Raw genomic sequence first — 27,407 nt, 5'->3', positions numbered from 1 at the left:
CAAACTGCTCTGTCATTAAACTCTCAAGTTTTCATTCTTGAATTGTGTGGTTTAGAATGAAGAAATTATTCCAAATTATTGATAAATATTTTAGTATTGCATACGGTCAGACTATGAAAGTTCAGGATTTAAATTCCTGAGGCAAAATCAAAACAATATTTTCAAGAACTCCCTCATTCTAACTCAGCCCTTCCAGAAGTCATACTGCAGGATACAAGAGGCCACCAAAGCCCTCGAGAAAGCTTGAAAAGGAGCTACCCCTATACTTACTGTATTGATTAGGGGGAAACAAAGAAAATAAAAAAGTAAACAGAATAGAAAGGCAAGCATGAAGATCTCACTACAAATAAAAACAGATATACAGCCAAACGAGCCACAGTTTGAAGAAAATAATGAGCTGGATTCACGACGGCCAGCTCTTGTATTTGCTGTCGTCAGTTCTGAAGGACGTGGAATAGTATATGATTTAAGATTTAAAGTTAACATAGCTAGAAGAAATCACTGTCTGCCTATTCTGCCTGGGCTGTATTTTCTGGAAGTCTGGAGAGTAATCTGTATTCTTACAGGGTGTTGATGCTATGTCAGGCGCTGTTTGATATAACCGATAGCGGGTGTCTGCACGGAAAGTCTTCCAAAATCACTTCCCTCCTCTCGTAGTATAAACATAACTCAGTCACAAGTATTTAACTAAAAAGAATTAATTATCCAGGTGATTGCATATTCTTTTGCAGTGACATCTGTACCTTGATCCTCTTTCTTTTGTTTATACACTGTACCACCATATAACCAAGTTGAAGCATACTGCTCTACAGCAGAAAGCCTGGACCCTTAGGACTTCAAAGCATAGCACATCACCCTTAACACTTCGCTCTCTGCATTGACTGACCCTAAGGGAAGGTCAGGGCCATTTTCCTTTGGTCAAAGGAGCAGTTCCCCTTCTATATCTAATAGTGTCCTGCAGGAAAACAGAAAACAAGAAAAGGCAAGATTGACCCTTTCAGTAAATGTTATAAGGTAGAAAGAATATAAGAGATAAGCATATTGTGCTATGATAATTTATACTTGAGAATAAAATTTAACTTTCTTTTTCAGTTATTCTCCATCCACCCCTATGAAACACAAATTTTTCTTTGGTAGCATAAGGCCACTTATACCTTCCCCTCAAACATGTTTAATGGATCCAAATCTTCTGAAGGAGTACTTTATAACAAGGCCACACACACACACACACACACACACACACACACACACACACACAAATCATGACTTAATGTGTAAAAAAAACTTGCATTTTTTAACAATCTTAAACGCAATTTTATTCAAATAAAAATAGCGGGCTTCCCTGGTGGCGCAGTGGTTGAGAGTCCGCCTGCCGATGCCGGGGACACGGGTTCGCGCCCCGGTCCGGGAAGATCCCACGTGCCGCGGAGCGGCTGGGCCCGTGAGCCGTGGCCGCTGAGCCTGCGCGTCCGGAGCCTGTGCTCCGCAACGGGAGAGGCCGCAACAGTGAGAGGCCCGCGTACCGCAAAAAAAAAAACAAATAGCCACCGAGAGGCTTTGTCTACAGTTGAAGAGGTGTGCTTATTTAAAAGAAAAAGCCAATAAAGAAAACATCCAAGTCTTTAATTACAGGTTTTTTATACATTGCCGATCATTCTCAAGCTTAGTTTGTACACCAGAAAGCCATATTGGACTGCTAACTTTCTGGCAGGATGAAGAAAGTGGCAGATTAAGATGACCGGTTTTATCAGTTCTTTCTCTGCCCGGATTCTCCTCTGACTCCCGAGAGATTCCCTTGGATTATTCAAGTAGAGATGTTTTTAGTGATTCATTTTTATTTTACTTCGTTAGGGAAAAGATTGACACAGATAAAATATGACTAACGGCGACTAAAATATTATCTAAGCTATTACTGTGGCAATCACTTATTCCAATTTTCTGGAACATTCTTGATTATAAACATCTGCTTTAGGGTTCCCAGGAAGGCAGCACTAATGTTTTACAATGTATATCCCAATTTTGGATTCTGAACAAATGGTCATACAATCTCCCACTTCCCAGTAGTATTATAAAAGTTTCTGCATCACATTTCCAAAACAATAAAGGTAACTTTTTCAATGAATGAGTAGTTTGTGCACATATGTTCTCGTGCCCTTTAAAAAGAAATTTTAAATAACTGAAAGTTTGCTGTCAGGAGAACAGATTCCCGGCAGTCGTTTTGTGATCTGTTGGATCTTCATACTGTGCAGGTTTGTGTTACCAAGTGCTATTTGCATAGCATCCCATCAAGGAAAGTTCAGTTGTTGCAGATGGCCAGTGTGGGTAATTCATTTGCCCACCTGGACCTCGCAAGGCAGGGCTGAATCAATACTCCAAGCACCGAACCCACAACAATACTTGAGCACGAGATTGCAGAAAGGCCTGTGGAAGTCAGTAAGGCTTTCTCAGTCATCCCCCAGTCATCAAACGGAGACTGAATGTCTGGCTAAAGTAACCACATGCTTCATTTCCCTAAGGCCCTACGGGTGCCCTGCTTCAGAGGAGCTCCGTGTGTCACTGAGGTGACCTCTGATTAGGAACAGTCAACCGTGCAAACCCTGAGAACTGCGGGGAAACAAGGGACTGTCATCTAATGCTTATGGTGCAAGGATTACCACATATACCATTTCAACACCCACTCGGGGCTGGGGACGGGGTCCTCCCTGTGACCTCCAGCTACCCAGAGAGGGCCCACCGGGAAAGTCACTAGGTGACTAAAACCCCGATCCTTAAGCTTAATCTGTACTAGAGTAATAGTATTATTTTTAATGTGTGTGTGTGTGTGTGTGTGTGTGTGTGTGTGTGTAAGCATGTGTCTATCTCACTAAGTGTCCTTCTCCAAGATTCCATTTTATCATAAAATGGCAAATTCATTCTAAGGATAAGATTTTAAACCTTTTCTATTACTGGGTAATAATTATGATTAGTGCATAGAATCAGATACTGTATATAACTAAATAGTGGTGCACAGGAAAGAGTGGATAATACTCCTAACTGGTTACACACTTCAAACTGGCTTATCTAATTTTATTTTGCTTATTGTGTTTGTATTCGTCAACATAAATCAATGGAATTGTCATCTTCTACCCTTTGACACAAAAGCAGGAAGAGTAAAAAGAGAGTGTTTCTGAGTGCTGTTGCATAGATTAGTACATGAAAACCGGATGGAATAAAACCAGGCTATGGTAAAGTCAGCGAGCTTCGAGGTTCATATCTGATCAAATCTTTAACCTCACTGTTTCCTTTCCTTCTCCAAGTATTTATTTTAACTCTGAATTTTAGTCTTTGGCCTTCAGTGCCAGAAATATTCTTACATGTTCAGATAAGGCACTTTCATCCAGTTCCAAAAATGTTGAGGGTTGAGTGTCAGCTCTGAATTCCTGCTTATCCTGAGGCAAATGTCTCCAACTGGACAAGCACTTGGAATGTCTTGACTGAAGTCCTTGCAGCTGACAGGGGGCTGTTTGCTGTCTCGTTTGTTCCTCTCCACCATCCATCCCCCTTTTCTGAACTGACATAGCAGCAGGGACAATAAATTGCTTCTGGATTCTTCCCATTCCCTCCAAAGCTCAGCTGAGGACAGAAGGCCCCCGTCGATTTTTTCAGCTTGACCCTACCTGTGTTTGGCTTTCGCCACTCGACTATGTCAGCATTCCAGGAACATGAGAGAATGCCATGCTTGCAACCCAACAGGAAGAGGAGTAAGCCAGGCGTTGACATCACCTGACAGATGTGTTTCTCAAGTGAGAAATTTTATTCAAGCCTTTTTCATGGAAATCATTGACACAGAAAAGGAATAAAGAAAAGAGAGGGAGAGAGGAGAGAGAAAGCCGGTGCCGTGATGGGCATGTTTTGCACCCCATAAAAAAGGAATTAAAATGATGCACCCTCACCTTCCTTTCTCCACACTCCCCCCTTCTCACTCATCCTTTATGTCTGAAGGTAAAAGTTTCTGAAACACTATAGCTACCGGCAGAGCAGCAACGCATAATAACATGGTAGCAACACATAAAACTGTCAGTCTTCAAGGAAAATAGATGGTTAGGTTGAGGGGGGTAAATGAACTAAATCAATTTGAACACGCATGTTAAGGACTGTGAAAGGGCAGAGCTTAGTGCTGCTAGGCTGGAAACCATTTGTCTCTGTCTTCTTGTATTTCCACAGCGCTGGGAGGGTCCACCCGCAGGCTTCTCACTTGGCTCCAGTCTGACTCTGCGGCTGATTAATGGCAGCTGGAGGTGTCCAGTCATTTCCTCACCTAATAATAAACTACAACCCAAAATGGAGGTTCCCCTCAGGCCCACAGTTAACATACCTGTACTTACAACCGGGACGTAGCCAATTACCCTGCATCTGTGCCCACTACTCAGGAAATACGCGCTCCAGCAAGGCTGAGGCCATTTTGGTTACTGGGGACCCAATTTCTGCCATCGACAGACTGTTCCTGTTACACAGTGAACACATATTAAGTTCATTCAGAGGCAAAAACAGAAAACAAAACAAACAAACAAAAACAATGCTTAGAAAAATCTTCTAGCGGTTCCACAAGATACCATTTCAAAGTGATCCCAAAGCCGTGGGAGAAAAAAATGTCAGATGACGGACTTGGTTTTGAGCCTTTTTGGAACTTAAATTTTAAATTGCCGTCTCTGAAATGCCAGGGTGTAATTGCAAAGCCCCCGAAGCCTAAGCAATCAGACTCGTTCCCCGCTTCCTGAGGCAACAGAAAAGCTGTTCGTTCACAGGCACTTCTTCCTCTCAGATTCGTTTAGCGATGAGAGCTGGTCCATGCCTTGTACTAGAAGGTGATTAAGTGGATTAACTTTGCCATTTTAATTAAGTGGCTATAGCATCAACATTTGTATTTATGGTAATCAACACGATTAATTTAAGCTAAGGAGTAATACATATTATGTACAGAATTCTCTGTGTGTGTGTGTGTGTGTGTGTGTCTGCACAAGGCTGTTAGTTCCACGTGGGAAGCAGCAGTGTGGGGTAATGAAGACCACAGGGCTTGGATTCAGATTTCATTTCTGCTGCTTTATTGCATAATCTCATGAAATTATTTTAACTCCTATAAACTCCTGTTACTTCACTGGTAAAATGAGAATAATAATATTTAGCAGGAAAAATGTATGTAAAGTATCTAGTTCAACATCTGGCACATAGTAGGCAATCTATAATTAGTTTCACATGTCAGAAGTGAAGTCTAAAAAAATTTTAATCGGCGTGAAATACACATAACATGAAATTGATCATCTTAACGATTAAGTGTGCAGTTAGGTGGCATTAAATGCATTCACATTGTTGTGCTACCATCACCACCATCCATCCACAGAACTATTCTCATCTTGCAAAACTGAAACTCTGCATCCGTTAAATAATAACTCCTCAGTGCCGCCTCCCTCCAGTCCCTGACAACCATTCTACTTCTATCACTATGAATTTGACTCCTCTAGGTGCCTCATGTAAGTAGACTTATATGGTGTTTTTTCTTTAGTGGCTGGTTTATTTCACTTAGCGTAACGTCCTCAAGATTCATCTTAACCTTCCCATTCCTTTGCTTAGCAACAAAGAGAAAAGAAGTCTGTAGTAAAGATGCCTAAAGAATCTTTCTGATTCTTTATTTCCAGAAATGGAAAAAGTTGTTTTTTCTCACTCCAGGGGGTATCAGAACAATCCAATGGAGACAACGTAGCAAAAGGGAGAGACGAAATTAACTGGCCAGGGCATTACAAAGACATACAGAATCTGTGATGATGAAAACCCTGTTTAAATCATCTTTCTTCTATGTTTTCAAGAAAATTATACCAGGCTTGCAGCTTGATACATCTTTTGTCCCCACTCAGAAGCCAGGATGCCACGCACAAGGTATTTATTATTATTCCCGTGTGTAATAAAAGCCTTGATTCTGGTGGTCCTTAGGGATGGAGGAAATCTCTATAATAAACTGCTCAACTCCCCAACAAGATGATGAGGGCAGACCTACCTATGTGAAAAATAAGCATAGTGTCACAAATCTTTTTATGCCATTGAATTGGCATAATATTTTATGTTACAATCCGAAAATATGTTGTAAAGAAGTACAGTATCATCACATTCTGGCTGAGGATGACCAGGCAACTGACAGTGAAGATGGATAGATTATATGTGGGTGGAAGAGGAGACTGGCGCTAAGAAAGATGATAAAGGAAAGGAGACAAGAGTAGAGGAATTATGAAAAGATCAGACAAAGAGGAATAGGAGCCGAATGAATCAAAGACATCAGATCAAAATTTAAAGGTTTGTAATGTGGGTGTTGGACCACTGTCAGGAGATCCGAAAATAGGCCTGGCCAGGCAAAGGGAGGACAGAAAAGGGACATTGCCAAGTTCAGGACAGAATGTGTCATGGAATCACATACTTTGGGGTTCTTGGGTGAAATTCAGAACAAACAGGAATTTACTTGATGAATTAATGGCATGTGACAGCAAATACCAACTAATCTTACTCTCATATATTACTAAACGTGTGTCATCACCCATTGCAGCAGTGGTAGGATTGTTTCTAAAATACATTCAGCTAACTAGACTTGTACGTGCCACTGAAGGGGAAAAGGTGTGTGTGTCATTTTTAATAGAAAAATGTTAAGGCTTCTTAACTAGCCCCTGAGCTCCCAAAAAAGTGGAGACCTTTAGATAACTGAGGAGCTTACAGGACCGTGGATCGTGCAATGGTAACTCGACACCGGGGATGACTTGGGTGTACTCTTGACTGACACGGAGGACCTGGCCTGGGAAATTCAAATGTGTGTACACTGGAATTCAAGTGCCCATTCTGATGCAGTCACCCAGCTTTGTAATGAGGTCTTAGCTCTCCTGGCATCTCCCATTGAGCTGTTTCCCTGGCTGGCCTCCTGGCATGTTCCCACGTATGGTCGGTAAATCTCTACCCACGTCAATACTCACACCTCCCTCGTCCTGCTCCAACTGAATCCTTACATCTAATCTGAGTCTCTTGTAGGCAAACTATTGCTACTTTTTTCTATTCCCATTCCACTTCTCCCCTTTAATCATCACAAACCAACATATTATTTTCAAAGGTATGAGGCCAATGCACCCCCCACACACCTGTCTTTATCAGAAAATCTGGAAGAGGTTTATTCTTCGTTTGTTTTTGTTTTTAAGTGGAAATCTTATATTGATGCCTATGAAATAACATTAGGAAGCAGCCCCAGTGAAAATCCTGAATAGATCTGTATTAAACATGAAATGATAGGAAAGGAAAAGGTGTATGAAAATATAGGCACGAATAAGCTAGGTTACACTCATGAGTAACAAATAATACAGAAGGCAGTAAGAGCTCCAAAACTGGGCGTGCCCTGTGCCATTCATAGATTTATAGGATATACTTCGTGCTCTGTTCCGTTTGGCCTAAAAGTTGCTGTTGATTCAAGCAAAGAAAAAAAAAAATGGAATGAAACCTGCAGAGAAAAACAGACCTCAGGAAATAAAGGCCGACTGAAACGATAGGGTTAGGAAAACACGTGGAAACCTCTAAGCTTCAACTGATGGTCAAGTCTGGAAACAAACGCTTTGTGAAAACTGGAAAGAAAGTCTGAAGACTTGAGCCACTAAAGGGAAGTGAGTTGAGTTCTTAGTATATGTGTCCTCGAAGGGGTGAACCTTGTGTGGACACATCTAGTGGGAATGCTTTCTATCATCTCTCTGATTATTACCTGGTGATGTTACAGTGGCCACAAATAAACTCTTGGCTTCTTCACACCCAATTCCCGTGTCATCACTATCTCCAACTCTACTCAGAGGAAGAGGCAACATTCTCTAACTTGCACAAACCAGTCATTGAGTCCCAGACGAAGTTTCAGAGGCTAATCATCAAAATCCTGGGTCTAGTTCAAAATGTTGTATGCAGTGATCATGCCAGTGAAAAAAGTTCTCTGAACTACACATGAACACCTCAGAATAATCTAATTCACAAGACACTGTGTACAATCAATGTTTTTACTGTAGTAACACAGAGTAAAAAATAAAACTGCCCAAAAGACTAGATATTCACATCTTCTGAAGTTTTTCTTTTTAAATTAGCAGGTGCATAGAAGTCAAATTATAATCTGAAGATGATCATAGAACCTGATTGAACGGGGGTAGTTAGATGATTTTCATATTAGTGGTACCAAGTATCTCTTTCCAGAAGTATGATATTCTCTAAGTGGAAGCATTTCCCTCACTCTATGCTCTTTCTGATAGATAGCGCCAAACTACAACTGCCCCCAAGTCCACCAGTCCATTACCGATCTATACCCTCCTGACGCACACAACCTCTCTTCACACGTATTAACATCTCAGAGCCTTTCCCTAAGTCATAAAGCAACTAAATTTCTAACTATCAAAAAAGAATCCTTGCATTTTGAAGTCCTTAATACAATCCACCGCAGATGTAGGGTTTCTTCCCTGGGTCAACTGGGATGATTTCCAATATCTGAGTTTCACCTTAGGTTTTTACTTTTCACATTTATAACGTTTATCTCATATATGAATTCTCCAATACCTGTGGATAATGTCTAAGAATTTTATATGTTGAATGTTTACGGCAGTTTTACTCATCGGAAATCTCTAATGATATCTTGTGATGTATAATTGCAAAGTCTCCTAAATCTACCAGGACCAAAAGGTTTCTGTTTCTTAGTACCTCTCACATAGCAATTTCAAAGGAAATTGCTCTGGCACAGGAGCTTTTAGGTACCTCTTTTTTTTCCTTTGGAAAAATTCTGTATACATATTATTCTTCTCTCAATATTGAGATTCATTTAAGATTGTTTTAGTGTGGTATATTTTTGTTTTTAAAGGGATCTGATTCTGAGAATGCCACGGTGGACTGTCAGAGAACTGTCTAAGGATCTTACCATTCCTAGGAACCTGGTACTTGTAAATGTTGGTATTTTAAGCACTAGAGCCTTCCCCTCAAAGTCATGAAGTGTCTCCAACTAGAAGTCTACATAAAGTTTTCCTATCCCCCATACTATTTCTTTGTTTTTAATATATAAATTTATCTATTTATTATTTATTTATTTTTGGCTGCGTTGGGTCTTTGCTGCTGTGCGTGGGCTTTCTCTAGTTGCGCTGAGCGGGGGCTACTCTTCGTTGTGGTGTGCAGGCTTCTCACTGCAGTGGCTTCTCTTGTCGCAGAGCACGGGCTCTAGGCACGCAGGCTTCAGTAGTTGCGTCACGCGGGCTCTAGAGCGCAGGCTCAGTAGCTGCGGTGCACGAGCTTGGTTGCTCCGCGGCATGTGGGATCTTCCCGGACCGGGGCACGAACCCGTGTCCCCTGCATTGGCAGGCGGATTCCCAACCACTGCGCCACCAGGGAAGCCCCCCCTCCATACTATTTCAAGTCCTGGTGGTCTAGATTTGGGGGATGGTCTTCATAAATGATCCCATATAACAACCTCTCCACCATCTGAGAGACCCAACCAGTCTTTCCAGCATGGAAGTTCCTCATCTTCTAAATGTGCTCTCTCGCATAACTGTTATGTAGACCTTCTTACTGGAGGTATTTGAGCTTCTCGACAGCTCTCCATTGCCCAGAGACACGTATGCTAAAAATCTGAGAATTCAAGTACTGAGACAGAGAACATCCTTAAAAGAAGAGAAAATCTAAGAGGTAAAATGATTAAAGAAAAAGACATCCTTGCAAATTATTCTTCTACAACTGTGGGGTTTAATGCAGTAGTCACTTCTAGGATCCCTTTATCTCTTTTTCTGCAGAAGATTTAATCCCTTAACAGAACCTGTTTTAGTACATGGGTATGCTGTAGTCATGTTAATTAGTATCTTTCTCCCTCTTTCTTGGGAAGGTGCCATGTAGGATATCACAAATTCCTGACACATTTATACAACGGGCCTCTTTGAAATAAATTTTCCTTCATAGATCAGCCATCAGAAAAAGTAATAAGCTATTCCATTAAGGAAAATTACATACGTATGACGCTTACTGAGCTCTAAAATAGGCAATAAATATATGTTTTACAGCTAAGGAGAACAAGAGAAAGAAGAAAGCAAAACTGGGAAACAAGAAAGGAAGTAGGAGGAGAGGCAAATGAGATACAGAGCTGTATTCACAAACTATTTCTCTCCCTTGCTTAATTACACAGTAGTGTCAAGCCTTACCTTCCCCACCCTCCTCCTGCTTCTCTACGGCTTTCTTGTAATTAAGAGTCACTCCTTTAACCAACAAAATTACCACTCAGCGGCTACCTCTGCTACGTGGCAAATACCCGATTTAGTACTATTATACCTGTCCCCCAAAGCTCAAAGCAGGTTCAAATTTACATAAAAGCTATTCGCTAGACGTGTAGATGAAAAACATACTTGAGCAACATAGGTGTTTTTTTTTTAATTTAAGTTGGTTCTTAGTGCCCATTTTTAATAATTTTCATTACCGAAGCCATAAAACTAACATATTTAGAACAATCCCACTCAATAAAAGAGAGTTGAATTTAGTACCTCAATGTTATTGCCTGAACAATAACAATTTCTTAATTAATAAATAAATTCCCAAACCATGTGTTACTGGGTGTAGTCACTCATTACGAGAGATCCAATTAACCTTCTGAGGCTTAGGGGCCAAATGACTTTACCAGAATATATCGTAAAAGGGTACTGCAAAAATTTCAGATTCCTCCCACAGTCCTTTAAAATTTAGGAGCAAGTTGATTTTCCAGACATTAGTGCAAATGTATATTCCATCTTTTCAGTGAAATCCAGTCCTTTTCCCTGGTGTGCCTAACTCCGTTACGGCTTCTAGACAGAGATCTAAAACGCCCATCGTAGGACACTGCAAAGTGACAAAGGTGTGTATTCTGCAGGTCAAGGTACTCAAAGCAGCAGCAATCGCAACACCAAGCTCAAAAAACCTCCGAGTTCGACTTTCAGGAGGAAGGACGCCCTTTCAGAGACAACTGCCTCCATTCTAAAGATACGGATTGGAACATTTGTTATATGTAAAACGGTTTGTAATGTGACGCTTGATCTGATTAAACCGGAGTATTGGGTCTGCTGGAGCGTAAGCTATCACACTTGGTGATAGTCAAACACAAACACCAAAACAACTTATAAAGTTTTCTGCTCTATTTTGAAAGTTAGGCATATAGGAATTTTTACAAATATGAATTAATACAGAAAACCCAGCAGCAAAAGTTATTACACTGCGATTAGAGAAGAATAGTAACAGAATTCAACGCGCACAGCACGTATGGTCGCCCATGATCCGGCCCCGTCCAGCTCCGAAAACTACCCCCAAACCTCCACTCCCAGCCCAGTTCCTCAGACCCACCACACGCGCTCCGACCGCGCATCGCTGCGTCACCTGCAGACCCAGTAACACTCCAAAAGCCCTTGTATCCCGGAATGTGTATAAACTCATTCCTCCGCCTCAAATCTCACTCCCTAGCCCCACTCTCCAAATTTATTCCCACGGTTCATCCTTTGACTAATTCCTCCCTGTCCCTGCAAAATGTACACAGGCTCCACAACCGCCAAGAATGGACGTGCCATTAAAACAAACACCTTTTTAGCCTCTTTGACGGCACCCTCATATCCTGCTTTACATTACAGGATTTGGCTTTGCACAGATCTTTATTTGGGTAAATGAACAAATAAATGGTCCTGCCTGCTGGCAGAGAAATTCATGAAACTCCCAAGACCCCTTCTAGTACCTTTCATTTCATACTAAATGTTTCACCCTGAGTATCATATTGAGATTCTAATATTCAAAGTTATGGTATTTTTAGCACCTCGATTATGTTTTATTTCCAAATAAGTCTTTAATTTCATGCTTTGTGGCATATTTGATTTGTTGCTTAAGCAAACAATAATGAACAAGTCACCATCTCCCTACACTGTAAATTAATAAATTTATGGTCATTGGAATTCTTAGAGAAACTAAACAAGAAACCGTATATAATAAATCCTCATGCTTTTGTTTTCAGTAAGTGGACAAACTTAAGAAAGCACTGATAAGTAATAAGTAAATAGAAAATTAAAATGAGTCCTTTTCCTTTGGCTTGATCCTTATAATGATCATTATCAAACTGTAATTTCAATTATATTCTTGCTCTTTTACATTAGGTTTGCTAACAACAATCTTGATCATATTTTTTTTTCCCACAAAGGAGATACTCCCCTAGTTTCAAAGCCACACTGGCAGCAGAATCTAGAAAATGGGTAACAAGTAGTATATCTTCAATGTAAGAGAAGCGGGTATTGCTTGCGTTACAGCCAAAGGAAATAACATATCCACGTCTCTTAAAACTTGAACTTACTGAAATGGTGAGGCTGGGTTCGTGAAGTGGAAATCTTTAATAAACTCTCTTCACCTTTAAAGTTCTTACACCTCTAAGCGTGCTCTAATTCCTGAACACGATTCTTCTGTGAGGGATCCTGTGTTCCCATATTAAAAAAAACAATAGAACAAAGTTGAAAAATTAAAAGGAAAGGGCTGGTCCTCACTGCCAGGACCCCGGCTTATCTCAGCAGCCTCCTATTTTTAACCAGATTGCAAATGGTATCCGTGATCAAAGGCCCAGAGCCCTGAAGGAACTTGGGCAAACAGCACGCAGCAGAATGCTTCCTGATGATCTGTAAGCAGGAAAGGACTTTTGACATGAAAGACAGCTTAAACAGCACAAGAATAGCAATAAAGCAGCTGTAAAATGCTTAACGTTGCCCTTGAACGAATGTAAATTGTTCCAAATAATTTTTCCTTTTTTCACAGCCTCTGGATGCCCCGCTGGGGCATTTAAACAGCCACATGCTCAGTACACAAAAGCTTCTCTAAGTGGGAAAATACAGTGCACTAATGTGGTTAGAATAAGGGAACTGAACACATCCACAGCTGAGATTTGATACCGCCTTTTCCTTTTGTTGGAGACTAAGTTCATTAGTGACAGGCTTGTTTTGGATACTAACTAAGTTTCCAGTCAGTAATGTTGAAGGGTAATTTTTGGTTTAGAAATATTCATTTAACCATTGAAGTGGTTGCTAATTTAAAAGATAAATGGGTTATTGAGTCTTCACATAGGACTGTTCCTGCCACTGGAATGCATATTCACCTAAAGCTTAAGAAGTACAGCACTTACTTTTCTTTATTGTTTTCTATTAGACAAATATATACTATAGAAATGCTATGAATACTATGATGTTCATATATCTTTTCCACTGTAAGTCATGAGAATAGTATTCTTACATAATATTTCATATTTGCATAATTATAAAACATTTATATATATAAGATGTCATTTAATTCACAAAAATCCTTTTAAATATATTAATGTTCTCCCACATAAACCTTTGAATAAAGACATAAAACAAAATGATCTCTCTCCATAATGATACTTGTTCTAATCAATTATATTAATTCTATATTTGAGCTAAAATAATAGATTAAAAAAGAAATCTCAATACTGCATTATTTTAAAAAGTACATTGTGTAGTTTAGAAAACAATATGCTTACAATTAAAAGATATGTTTTATTTCACAAGAGAAAAATTACCTTCAAATAATTTGGCAATTCACTAAAAAGTTAGGCAGAAGGGTATATTTAAAAGTCAAACAAACAATCAAAAAACCCTTTAAAGTTACTCAGATAGATACGGATATGCTGTACTTGATAGAGTAGATGTGTTGCTTTAATATTAAATTTAAATAAAATATTTATGAATCAAAACATAAATTATACTTAGGGTTGTAACTAAACAAACTATGATAACAAATTCTTCTTCTTCTGTAAAGAATATTTTTCTTAATAAATTATTACCTTAACCTTATTTATTAAGTCTATATTTTCACATTTGTCTAAAAATAATAAAATTATCTGAGACAGTTACTTTGTGGTCTCCAGTGGAATAACCATCCCCACAAAACCATGTAATATATATATATACATACACACACACACACACACACACACATATATATATATTATATAACCAGGAAGGCAAAATGTTCCTCTGCCTAAATATCAAAAATCACTTCAAAAATTAATGTTTTAAATGCAAACGTGCATGGAAAAAGAATTTTTCTACAGTAATACCCAGCTTAAACATATTTATGTTTAGAAGCATTGCACTGAAGACTTCTGATAGGGTCAGTTATTATATATTAAATTTCTAAGTACTTTCTTGTGAAAGTAGTCAAGTTATCAAAACTAATTCCTTTTTCAGGCATAGTAAAGTTGTACTTTTTAAAATCAGTACTTATTTGTTTAATGTCATGCAAACCTATAACATTTATTAGTAGGAGTATAGTATGTATTAAAATCTAATCCCTATTGCCCCAGAGATTTATTTCATATTATACTCTGTTTTTACTTTTATAATAATAAATATGGACACAGTGAGTACACAAAGCCTTACTGTGCTTTGTCGGGGAAACAGCTAGACGACTAGCACAATTGCTCTGATTTTAAACCATGTTTTACTTAAGACTAATTTTTCATCAGTGTTAGAGGTTAATAACACTGTTATTTCCTCTATTACCTGGATTTAATAAAAGCAGTGGGGCATAAGATTCTGTAAAGCCAGGCAGTAAGAGGAAATAACACGAATGTTAACCTCTAACATAAATGTAAGGGTAATTACTCCAGTCTCGTTTTAAAATTAATGCCTTTGGTAGTCTCCCAAGTGGCCCCCCCCAAAAATCTCCCTCCTCAGTGTTCTTTCTGGCAACTACCAAGATCCAAGGTCAAGGGCAAATTATGCCATCAGCTTATATGCTTAACAACGTTTGTGTACCATATCAGCTTTTGATATAGAAGCACATTATATTAGGAATAAAACGCAATAAAGTGACAAAACTGGAATTATAAATTAGCTACACTGAAATTACACATTGAAAATGTTAACCAAAAAATGTTGCAATGCAGAAAAGTTGATCCGTCCTCTCATTTGTCAAATATAAAATCAAGTTACACAATAAGATAGATAAATCTCCAAATTAAATACGTAAGAAAGAGAAGCATGCAAAACAGTTTCATCTATATCTAACCAGTAGTTTTTAGAGGGGCACTTATGAAATGCTCATTATTGAGTTTGCTTCCATTCTTTGTAAAACTCCATTGTGGGTATCTTTATATACATACTTCAGTAATTTTTTTCTATTTGATAAGCATACTTTTCTAATGTTTTGGCAGGTAGAATTAACCTCAGTTTTATTACATGTCAACTTTGCCTTTTATAGCACCAACTCATGTCAGCAGCCTCTTTGCAAACTCTTGTCAGCAAGTTTAAGATTAATTTCTGTTCATTATCTCAGATCCTCAAGCCCTGCAGTGTGTTCACTGAGAACCAAAGTTCAGATTTGATTTTTGCAGTTCTGCTAGGCCCATGAGCATTTTGGAGGTCCACCAAAGTAAAAATGTTCCAAGCGTTCATCTTTCAAACACCACCACTCAGAACAAATTTCAACCATCTATTATTCCCTGTCATGTTTTCATATTCAGTTTACAAAAGCAAAAATGTGCCCCCGGACTGTTGATGACCCAGAGTTCGCTGGAAACCTTTCTTAATAATAATCAATTCCTTGTGTACATGGATCTTGTCACTCATTTCTTATATTCTTCAAAGCATGAGTACTTGGTGGCATCCAGCAATATTCACTGACACTCATGCAATATGGGACCAAGAAAAAAAGACCTTTGTTCAGTCTGAACAAGCCCAGCCCTCATACAGCTTACATCGTATATCAGAAATCATATACACGCTACTATATATGAAATAGATAACCAACAAGGACCTACTGGACAGCACAGGGTACTCTACTCGGTATTGTGTAATAACCTATAAGGGAAAAGAATCTGCAAAGGAATATATATATATATATATATATATATATATATATAAAAAACTGAATCACTGTGCTGTACACTTGAAACTAACATGATATTGTAAATCAACTATACTTCAATTTAAAAAAGAGTAATCTAATTTCTGATCCGCCTCTTGTTACACAGATTGTGAATGTCAAAGTGTAAACACTGAATTTATCTTATCCTTTGACGATTGGCAGGTAGGGTAGGAACTGCAGGGGTAACTAATTCTTTTAAAGAAAATTCTAATTAGCACAACAAATATAATTATGATGACGATGTCATTTAAAAGCTACATATCAGCTTTGTCTTTGAAGAGCTTGACATCTTTATCACCCTATAAAACACGGGGAGGGAAAAACTTCAAACAGGCTTACAGGAAGTTGCAGAAAGGGAAACTTAATATCTGACGATGAGAAGGCTCACCAGTGGCCCAGAGCCATGAACAAGGTCACTTAAATAGACAGAAAACCCCTCCCTAGGTGTGGTCCCTTTGTTGTGTATTTACACTGGCTCCTGTGTTGAGAGGAGACCTCCAGGGTCCTGAAAACTCCTGGCTGAGTGCGGCAGTAAACAGTCTGTGATGGTAACCTCTGGCGCACTCCGCATGTGCCCAGATCTTCTAAGACCTTCACCCCACTCTGCCACAAGGGAGAGTAACATTTGAGGTCAATAGATTGGGGGGTGCAGGGAGCAGTTAGAGAAACAAAGAAAGCAACACAGTTCATTGTTTAAAAAGAGTGGTCTGGCTTAGCATCCAGCCGGACCGCTTACCAGCTCTATTACCAGCTCATTATTTAATCTCTCAAAGTCTCCCACCCATAAAATTAGAATTAAACTTGTATCTACCTCATAAAGTCAATAAAATAATCTACATAAAGCAGGGATTGGTACCCGGATAATTACAATCCCACATGGAACGCTCACTAAAGACCATCAGGAAACCAAGACCGCAATATAACATGCAAATACGATGCTGCACGTTAATCTTTTATCATCCAAACCGAGAATTCAAGAATAAGTTGCTTAATTTAGAAAAGTTCAGAGGAGCATGTGCTTACATTATAAAACCTCAATATCACAGACAGTCTTAAAAAACGAAAGTCATACCTGCTCCCACTAAGAAAATGCCACCTCACCTAATGAACTACCAATTACTACACATTTTTAAAATTTATTTTATTGAAGTGCAGTTGATTTACAATGTTGTGTTAATTTCTTCTGTACAGCAAAGTGATTCAGTTATAGATACATATACATTTTTTTCATATTCTTTTCCATTATGGTTTATCACAGAATATTGAATATAGTTCCCTGTGCTATACAGTAGGACGCTGTTGTTTATTGTAACTACACATTTGAAGAAAGAATAACACACTAGAGTTTCCTCTTATAAATTTTTCTTGGATGGAAATAAAGTCAAACTTTCTTTGTTTATTACAAATATTCAACTCTGTGTGTATATTTGACAATATAATGAAACCTATCAAAATGAAGCAAAGACAAATAATACATGGTCTCAATGCCTGAAGAGTTCAGAGTCTAGTAGATGGAAAAGTACATGCATAACTCATTGTAATACTAACTTACGAGTGCTATAACAAAGATGTTTCAAAGCTTCTGGCGTACAGAGTCCAAAGGATGAGGAGGAATTCATAGTAAAAATGAAATATTCCCTGGACCTAGAAAGATGACTCGGGCCAGAAGAAAAATAAATTCTGAATGTCCTGAATGAACATCCTTTCGTATGCTAGGAACATAACCAAATATATGGCTGGCTGCTCCCACAATAAGAATTACCCGAGTGATGGGAAAAAAGTGCCCCACACATTCCGCCATTGCCATGACTATCTGAGGAGTATCCAGAATTTTCAGGGGAAAGATTAATGCCTTGCTGCCTCTGCACAGTTCAAAAACTATTTAGAGCAAGAACCACTTCGTATTCAACTTTGTGTTCTTTGGCGCGTAAAACAAAAATTGCTGTAGACCACTTAAAGAGCTGGTCTCTTGGTCAGAAACCAGAATCCCCTTAGTTTTGTGGCATGTTCTCTGAGTCCAGAAGTTAATCTCCACAGTCAGAACTACCTCTGGCTTTTGGGGAACAAATCCTTGTTTCAGGAAGACATCTCCCCTGGGATCAAGGTATCCCACCACCAACTAGTGGCTTTTCATGAATAAAATACTCCTCACTTTTTTTGGTCCCTCATTCTTGCAAAGCTTGTGCATTCTGAGAGACTTAGGACTTTTCCTGAAATTAACATCCATTTTCTTAATGCCCTAAGAAGACTTGGTGATGGTTGATGCCATTATATTATTTAAATTCCGTTAAGTGCTAAATCCAATGTTACATAAACATATTAATTGTTATTTCTCAAGCTATAGAAATCAAGAGGCATTGATATATTTTAAGATGTTATGATGGGCAAGAGACAATGCCAACTGAGGTGGCCCATAATCAGGTCGGAACTGACTGGAAAGTTGTCTAACTGAAAGGGTATAAGAGGTCATCTTAGAGAAATTAAACATCAACGGACTTTGTGCTAGGTATTTCGGTTTAAGAGCCCGTCTAATCCTGGAAACTTCTAGTTCAGGAAGATTAAAGTCATCCTAGGACTCACTGTTTTATGCATTTGGCTGCAGTCTTAGAAATCTGCTCTAGGACCTCTGTCCTAAAGCAGTTCATTTCTCTAAACGGAGTAAGCAGGATTTTGCAGCCTGCACTCTCTGCACCCAGAGCCCGGTCCTTCCGAACCTCCAACTCCCAGGCTGGCGGGCAATGAACTAGGACCCAAAGGAAATGCGCTAAAGGCACTTAGAGTTTCCTAATTAAGGGTACTATTAACAGAAAGTTTCTATATACGTAGCTTAAAAAGAGGCAGAGGCAAATGGAGACAATTTAAAGATAAAGTGGGACATTTCAATGAATCACCTGTGACCAAAAGTTGTATTAACTCTAGACAGGATCTTTGGCAAATACTGACGTTCTGAGTTAAAAAAAAGTTTTCGCTACATGAACCTAAGAGCAATTACTCTTTCTGAAATACATGAAAAAATTAGTTATATATAACTATGATTCACAAGCAACATTTGTGAATCAATAATTTACTAGGAAGAATTAGAGAGGATACTCACCTTGCGGGCTTAGAATTTAAAGTTAAAAGCAAAATGGTTACTTTTAAGAATCCAGAGAGGTTGACCTATTTATATTCATTTTGAGTATGGAATAGAGATGATCTTTTCAGTTCCTACTTTTGATTCATTTGGAAAGCTAAATGTTTAGTAGCAGTGCCACTGCCATTATAAATACATTCATCACATAAGGCCATAGGAAGCCACTACCGCCACTGATATAGGGTCTTCTAAAATGAAATTTGAAGATAGTAGAAAGTTAATTCTGATAAATATTGCTAATAGAGCAATAGTAGCTCTCCTTGATGTCACTGTCCTAGGTTTTCCCCATCTCACCCAGCCAAAGCAGGTAAGCCACTCCAGAGCAGGGATCTAGGTGAGGCAATTCTGGGAATGGAAGAACTCACAGCTACAAAATATCATTGTGAGACCTTAAATCTGTATTATTCTTTAACGTTAAAAAGCAAAAATAAGCAAAATGAAAAAGAAAGTTTCCTTGTTAATAATTTCTCATAATCATCTCAGTAACACTGTGAGACAAAGAGGATATCAATTATGTTACAGATGAGGGATAAAAGCCTCCACAAACTTGCATAACTTTTCCAAAGTTCCAAGACCTAATAAATAGAAATCTTAGAACGAAAACGGATGTCCTTCAACCTGAAGCCAAAGAAATCTTTCTGCTATACAAGCCACATGCCATCTTGTCCATATTCCTAAGTTCATGAGCAGCTGAATTGATTTGCTTCCTTCATGCAGATGTTTCATGGAATTCCTCTATTATTTAAAACAAATGTATTAAAACCTTGGTTAAAGCAAGATGGAGGAAACCTGAAAGCTATTCTGCATCTGTTTTTGTTACTCCTGGTAACCGAGGAGACAAAAACACCCACAGGCCCTACTTCTGCTACCAGTAGTTGAGTATTAGTGTTTTATGTCCTTGATGGCCATATTTGATTTTTTTAAGAGACAGAAAATAAACAAAAACTCTATGTGCTGTTTCCTCTGTTTGCAAGAACTGTGACCTTTGACTCTTATAAATCTATTCAAAGCTGAAGTCTGGAGATTGGGTGTTTCAGGAATGTTCAAAATATAGCTTGAGATTTATAGAACTGCAAACTTTTCTTGGCTTTTCTTGGTCCATTTTATTTGATAAAACTCAACTGGTAAACAAAGTGGCTGCACATCCTCTACAAAACATCCATTAGGTTATCTTGCTTTATCCCAAACTAGAGTTTGTTTGCACAAAGAATTAATGAGAGGGGTTATTGAAGGACTTTAGTCTCTTCTTTTCTTCCACTTGGACAAATTGTTTGCAATACCAGCACTAATGAAGGCAAATAAAAGTAATTGACATTCTAATATAGAACTCATTTTCAGGGAGTCCAACTCCACTGTTAAAATAGAAAAAGATGTTTCTTTTAAAAAGTCCTTTGAGGGGCTTGATGTTATGGTAGTTGAAACTCCTATTAGTGTGCATAAAGGCCATGCTGTTCCAACTAGCACAGAGCTAGATCTCAGAAACTTGAATAAGGCAATTTCCTTAAGCAGTGTTTCAGCCTTGCTATTTAAAATGGGGCCCTATAATTAATGCTGTATGTTATATCTTTCATAAGGAATTTATCATTGGTGTTTAAATTAGTTGGAAGGCACATAATACATTTCCGGGTCTAGAAGCATGTCAGGTTCAAGAAAAGCCTCAAAATCTAATACTTCAAAATATATTTTAAGAATTTATCATTAGACCAGAACACTGAAGTAGTGTTGCTTACTTGGCATAGATGGTGGCAGTGCGTACCCTTCTGGCTGAAATCGTGATTCCTGAAAATAGAGGTGGGATATCTTTCTCCCATCTTTCGGGAGTCATCCTAGAACCTCACTAGAAGCTAGCCACGCTGGGCCATACCCAGTGTGGAAAGATTTCTGACTACCCTACCTCATCAAAGCAGTTTCTAATGTGGGGTGCTAGCATTCCAGAGGATCACCAGATTATCCTTTTACATTCATTTTTAATTAAAGAAGTAGGAAAGCAACTAAGTTTACTAGTTTTTAATATACAGATTGAAATTGGTTCCATCATTAAACCTATAGATCAGAGGGATTTAGAGATTACATTATAGTAAATTTCGGGATTGTATTACATTGAGCAGAAATATATTTACAATAATTTGTACTAAAATGAGAAGTTGACATGAAAATCTTAAGTACCAAAAGGAGACTGGTTGTCTCATGGTAAAGTTTTTTAAAAAGTTGGCGAATGTGAAGATGAGTTATATGTTTTTCTCTTATAAAAAAGCTGTTCCAAATTTCTGAACTTTTCGATGATTAAAAATGCCTGCTTAGCAGAATTTAAACACACACACACCCTTAATATGTCCCAACGTAAAAGAGGCATTTTGAATAAGAAGTGAGAAAATGATTGTTTTGGAAAATAATTCCTGCTATCAAGACAAAATTTTGAAAACAGATGTTTGGCAAAGTTTTCATCATTAGGCAACTTTGTTACTGAAAGCAATTTAAGTGTGTCAATTATAAAACACTCATCTGCACGTTTTGAAAATCAGATGTTATATATTTTATAGAAATATATAATATTCGTTAATTTGGGTTACGGTTTTATTTAGAGTTTTTGCATCTCTGCTTACAAAAGACATTGGCCCATATTGTACTTCTTCTTCCTCTCTCTCTCTATTTCTCTCTGACTTTGGTAAGTTGGGAACCTTCCATACTCCTCAATTTTTGAAAGTGTGCCCAAAATAGATGGTATCTAACCTTTGAAAATTTAGTACAACCTACACTGAAGAACTGCTTCGTTTTGTGCCCATATTGTGGGCAGGTTCCTGTCTACCAAGTAAGCGACAATGGTTTTAGATTAACTTTTTTACATTTATTTTCTATCAATTTTCGTATTATACAGTTTTTTTGAAAACTGGCCAGTTCACTCAAGTATTTATATAAAATTTATAATATTTTAATATTTGTTTCATATTTGTATTCTACATATACACACGGTCCTTTTTTATTCATAATCTTTGTACTGCCTACTTTATGTTTTTTAATAAGTTTTTTAAAATATTTTTTTGATGTGGACCTTTTTTTTTTTGTCTTTATTGAATTTGTTACAATATTGCTTCTGTTTTATGTTTTGATTATTGGCCACGAGGCATGTGGGATCTTAGCTACCCAAACAAGGATTGAACCCTCACTGCCTGCACTGGAAGGCAAAGTCTTAACCACTGGACCACCAGGGAAGTCCCTTGTATTGCCTATTTTAAAATCAGCTTTGTCAGAAGAATTTCTTTCAAAGAAACAGATTTTAGGTCTATGCTTCTTTGTTTTATATTTAATTAATGTTTTCGTTCTGTCCTCTTTATTTCCTGAGTTTATACCCTGAGTTTGCTTCCTGAGTGTACTTTGCTTTTCTCTTTCTAACTTTTGGTGCCGAACTCATAGAAAGAACATTCATTTTCAATATGTCTTCAACACTATTGTACGAATTTAAGATAAAACTCCCTACAAACCATTTAACTGTCTTCCACAAGTTTTGATATGTAGTGTTTCATCGCTGCTTAATTCTGACTTTCATTTTTATTTCTTCACATTGTCATGGTTTAAAGCATAGTAACTGAAGTCAGATTATCTGGGCTTTCAGTCTTAGCTCCATCCTTCATTAGATCTACGCTTTAATTTCCTCATCAGCAAAATAATAATAGCAGTAGAACCTACTGCTAGGGCTTTACAACACATATATAATGCACATGACACAGTACATAACCCATGCCAAGCACTCTACTGAAATTGGCTGTCACCTTCATCATCATCTAAACATCATCATTATTACATCCATGAAATATGTTGGAGAGTGTTGCTTTAAAATTCAAATTATATGTTATATCAATCTATACAAAATATATTGTAATGTAATGTTATTGCCTATGATCAGACAATATCATATTGATTCACTGATATTTGTTGTGATTGGCTTTGTAACCTGGTATTAGAGTCAACTTTTGTTTAAGTTTCATGAGTGTTTGAAGAATGACCTCTCTACTCTGTATTGTTGGGTGAGAGATTTTGTAAATATACATTAGACTAAATGTGTTAATTGTGTTATTCAATCTGTCTGTATATGTATTAAATTTATATGCTTGATACCAGTATTTCACAGAATTGTGTTAGAAGCTTCTACCTGGATTTGTTAATTTCTTCTTGAAATTATTTCAATTTTGCCTCATGTGTTTGAGGATGTGCTGTTAGTTGCACACAGGTTGAAACTGCTACATATTCTTGGGAAGTAGTAGATTTATCATTATAAAATGATCCTCTTTATCTCTAGTAATTTATTTTTGGTTTCAAGTCCATTTGGTGTGATATTAATATAGTATTTGCCTAATATATTTTTCCATTTGTTTACTTTCAGCCTTTCTGTGTCACTGCTTTACTGTTTCTTGCAAAGAAGTACATAAATTAAAAATAAGAACTAAAATCTCTGTGCTTTAACTGGTCTATGTTTAATCAGTTTGCATCTAGGATGTTTTTAGTATACTTGGATTCCCCACTATCATTTTGTGCTGTTGTGTCATTTTTGTTTTTTGTTTGTTCTCCTCTCCTTTCCTGACATCTAATGAATTGACTGAATAATCTTTATTCTCTCTTTACAATATTGGAAGTTCTTTTAGTGGAGGCCCTGATGTTTTATTTTGCTTTTAAATTTTGGACATATGAGTTTAATTATCTTCTAGACCATTCATATGGAAATATGTGGTGACTGAATGGAAACAAAGGGTCATAAACTTAGAAGAGAGGTTAGCATTTTAGAAGAGCATTTTTCATTTAAACCAGTTTAGGTTTAGACATTAACCAAATTGGTCCATTTTTTTTAACACTTAACATAAAACTTTTTTTGCCAAATTAAAAAAAAATTATTAAAACTGGTTTCCAGAAATTGTCCAAATAATTTCTTTAAGCATGACTCAAGTGCTTTTCTTCCACATTTCTTTAAATCTCAAGTTTTCTTTGGCAAATTTATCCAAAATACTACATTTTCATTTTAGAGATTATACTTTACATTTAGGTAACAGAGCGCTGTAAATTGTTGTTCATAGGGTATCTTCCTCTAAGCCTTAGTGGTTTATACCTTCCCTTTCAAATATATAAATGTCTTTTAAGTTGTCGTTCTCAACGTTGTTTTGGAAAAAAAATTGTGAATTATACATCTGTAAATTCTTACCCTTTGCTCTCTCTTTCCCCTTTGTACCACCTGGATGCATAATCTATGAAGTACTAGAGAAGATGAAGCCATGCGATAGAAAGACCTTGGTCCCTGACACCGTGTAGAAGACCTTGGTCCCTAACACTACCTAGGAATACCTGATCGACTTTTATGTGAGCAAGAAGAAAGCTCGTATTCTGTTAAGCCATTGAAATCGTAAAGACTATTTGTCACAGCAGATACCATTATCTTACTGATACAATTTCATGTTTATTTTTTAATTCACTCCAACAATTTGTCTTTTTAATTGATGTATATAAACATTTAAAGTGATTATTAACATCTACCATGTTTAACTGTTCTAATTATTGCATTTGTTTTTTGTTTCTTCTTATTCCCCTCTTTTTTTAAAAAAAATTTATTTGTTTAATTATTTATGGCTGTGTTGGGTCTTCGTTTCTGTGCGAGGGCTTTCTCTAGTTGTGGCAAGTGGGGGCCACTCTTCATTGCGGTGCGCGGGCCTCTCTTGTTGCGGAGCACAGGCTCCAGACGCGCAGGCTCAGTAGTTGTGGCTCCCGGGCCTAGTTGCTCCGTGGCATGTGGGATCTTCCCAGACCAGGGCTCGAACCCGTGTCCCCTGCATTGGCAGGCGGACTCTCAACCACTGCACCACCAGGGAAGCCCCTTATTCCCCTCTTTTTAAGCCTTTCCAGTTTCAGGTGAGCATTTCATGGTTCCATTTTTTCTCCTCTTTTAGCATGTCAACTATACTCCTTTTAAAAATATTTTTAGTAGTTGACAGAATTTCAAATATGCATTTTTAACCCATCTAAATCCACCTTCAAATAACTCTATACCGCTTCATGTATATGTAATGCAGTTATTCCCAATTCCTCCCTCCTTATGAGACTAAGTCTCATTCACTTATTCATTCATTTCACTTATCCATATGCCATAATAACCTAATACGTTGTTACTATTACTGTTTTAAACAAAATTATCTTTTAGTGCAATTAAAAATGAGAAAAGTAAAAGACTTCATTTTACTTTGATTTATTACCTCTCCAACACACTTCCTTTCTTCATGTAGTTCTGAGTTTCTGACCCATGTCATTTTCCTTCTCCCTGAGGGATGTCTTTTCACATTTTTTTCAGGGCAGTTCTGCTGGTGATAAAGTCCCTTGAGTTTTGTTTGAGCAAGTTTCTTCTTCTTTGCTCCTGAAGAATGATTGTATTGGAATAGAATTACATATTGATTTTTTTCCCCTCGAAACATTAAATATTTCCCTCCACTCTCTTGTTATTTGCATGGTTTCTGACTAGAAGACCACTATAATTCTTATCTTTGTTCATCTATAAGTCAGGTGTATTTTTTCTTCTAGATTCTTTCAAGATTCTTCTCTGTGCCTTTGATTTTCTGCAGCTTGAATACAATATGCTTAGGTGTAGTTTCTTGATATTTTTGGAGGGAGCATGCAGTAATTCTCCCTTTTGGTGTTCTCTGAGCTTCCTAGATCTGTGATTAAGTGTCTGTGATTAATTTTGGAAAGTTTTCAGCCATTATGACTTCATATATTTCTTCTGTTTCTTTCTTCTCCACCTGGTATTCCAATTAAGCATATGTTACAATTTTACAGTTGTCTCATAGTTTTTGGATGTTCTGGGATTTTTTTTTCCCCTTTATGTTTCAATTTGGTACATTTGTATTGACCTATCTTGGATCTCAGTACCTCTATTCTCAGGCACACCCAATCTACTGATGAGTGCATCAAAGACACTCTGCCTTTCTGTCTTTGATTCCTAACATTTCCTTTTGATTCTTTCCTATAGTTTCCATTTCTTCACTTACATTACTCATCTGTTCTTGCATGTTGTCTGCTTTTTCCTTTAGTCTTTAACTTATTAATCATAGTTATATTAAATTCTGATAATTCCAACATCTGTGCTATACCCAAATCTGATTCTGATTCTTGCTTTTTTTCTTTAGACTGTGTTTTTCTTGCTTTTTGGCATGCCTGGTAATTTTTTTTGAAAGCCAGACATGTTGTACTAATGTTTGCTGTAAATGTAGGTGCCAGAGTATTCAATTTCCTCTAGTATACTTGTTTTTATCTTCCCTACGTACTCTTCTTCAGAGACAGTCCGCATTTTACAGCTCTTTGCATTATAAGCCACTATCACTACATTGGAGTCTGGTTGGTGTGGTGATAAAGTGTGGGAGAAGGGAGCATTATGTAGTCTTAACATTAAGTCTCAGTTTTTAGTATGCCTGGGTCCCTGGGCTGTGACCCTCACAAGTGCTTCTTCATGGTATAACTTTTGTTCCCCTTAGTTGACACCAGAAAACTAGCTGGAGTAAGGATGCCCTTCCCCCAGCTGGGATAAGGCTCTGGTAACGTCTTTGCTCCTCAAGCATATGCCTTTGTTATGGACAACTCTCTGGGAATATTTCACCAAGATTACTCTTCCCCTTTCCATACCAAAGCCACAAAAGGATCTCTCTTAGATCTTCACTGTGAGACGAGTTGGGCTCCTGGAGCTTAAAGCTCACCAGAGACCCGTAAAGCTGCAGTCCCACAAGTTTCTCACTCTCATCCTAGTTCATATTCAGCCTCCAGAATTTCCTCAAAATTATCATGTAAGTGTCACTACCAGATTATGGCACCAGCAACGTCCAGTCCAGGTGAGTAGATCTCAGTTGTGACTCTGGATTTGCCCATCTTGCCAAAATTCAAAGTGGGAGTTTGCCCTGCAGCCTCTATTCTCTGATGGGTCCAAGGAAAGTCATCCATTTTTAGTGTATTTAGCATTATCATTGTAAAGACGGGAGTGACCACTTCCAAGCCCTTTAGATGCTGGAACTGAAATCAGAAGTCCTATTTTTAATTTTCTATTCAGTAGATAATTCTTCCCATCACACAAACGAACTGCTCTTATCCATTACTATTGCATCAGCCTCACATGTTTTTAATGTGCCATGAAGTAAGAATACATATAAGTCCTTCTCTCTTAATGTGGAACAAAATTGCCCACAGAAGTCAAGCCCTTGGAGATTTTCTGAAAAACAAACAAAAGCTGTGTCTAGAAAGCAGGGGTGACCATGAATAGAGCACTTGGTCCTGCAAGCCAAAGAAAGAGGAGCATTGTCTTTTAAAATTTTTTTTC

General features: G+C 37.7%; 1 protein-coding gene across 23 annotated transcripts in view; it reads right to left on the bottom strand.

The window, feature by feature from the left end:
* LOC114486617 (uncharacterized) overlaps window positions 1–27,407 on the bottom strand; it is a 323,771-nt gene that overhangs the window by 70,323 nt on the left and 226,041 nt on the right. For 17 of the 23 annotated variants that reach the window (XR_008617884.1, XR_008617910.1, XR_008617908.1 and 14 more), the window contains one exon: window positions 25,303–25,460. The exons of 3 other annotated variants lie outside the window; for them this stretch is intronic. The gene's annotated coding sequence lies outside the window, so the exon portion shown is untranslated. Of the gene's footprint in view, window positions 1–12; window positions 956–19,733; window positions 19,808–25,302; window positions 25,461–27,407 lie in introns of those variants that run through there. 3 more of the 23 variants (XM_055086208.1, XM_055086209.1, XM_055086210.1) reach the window with 3 other exon arrangements.

This window comes from Physeter macrocephalus, chromosome 7 (assembly GCF_002837175.3).
Source record: "Physeter macrocephalus isolate SW-GA chromosome 7, ASM283717v5, whole genome shotgun sequence".
In the NCBI taxonomy this organism is placed as follows: Eukaryota; Metazoa; Chordata; class Mammalia; order Artiodactyla; family Physeteridae; genus Physeter; species Physeter macrocephalus.
The sequence above is the reverse complement of the archived record's forward strand: the minus strand, read 5'-3'. Positions and strand labels throughout refer to the sequence as shown.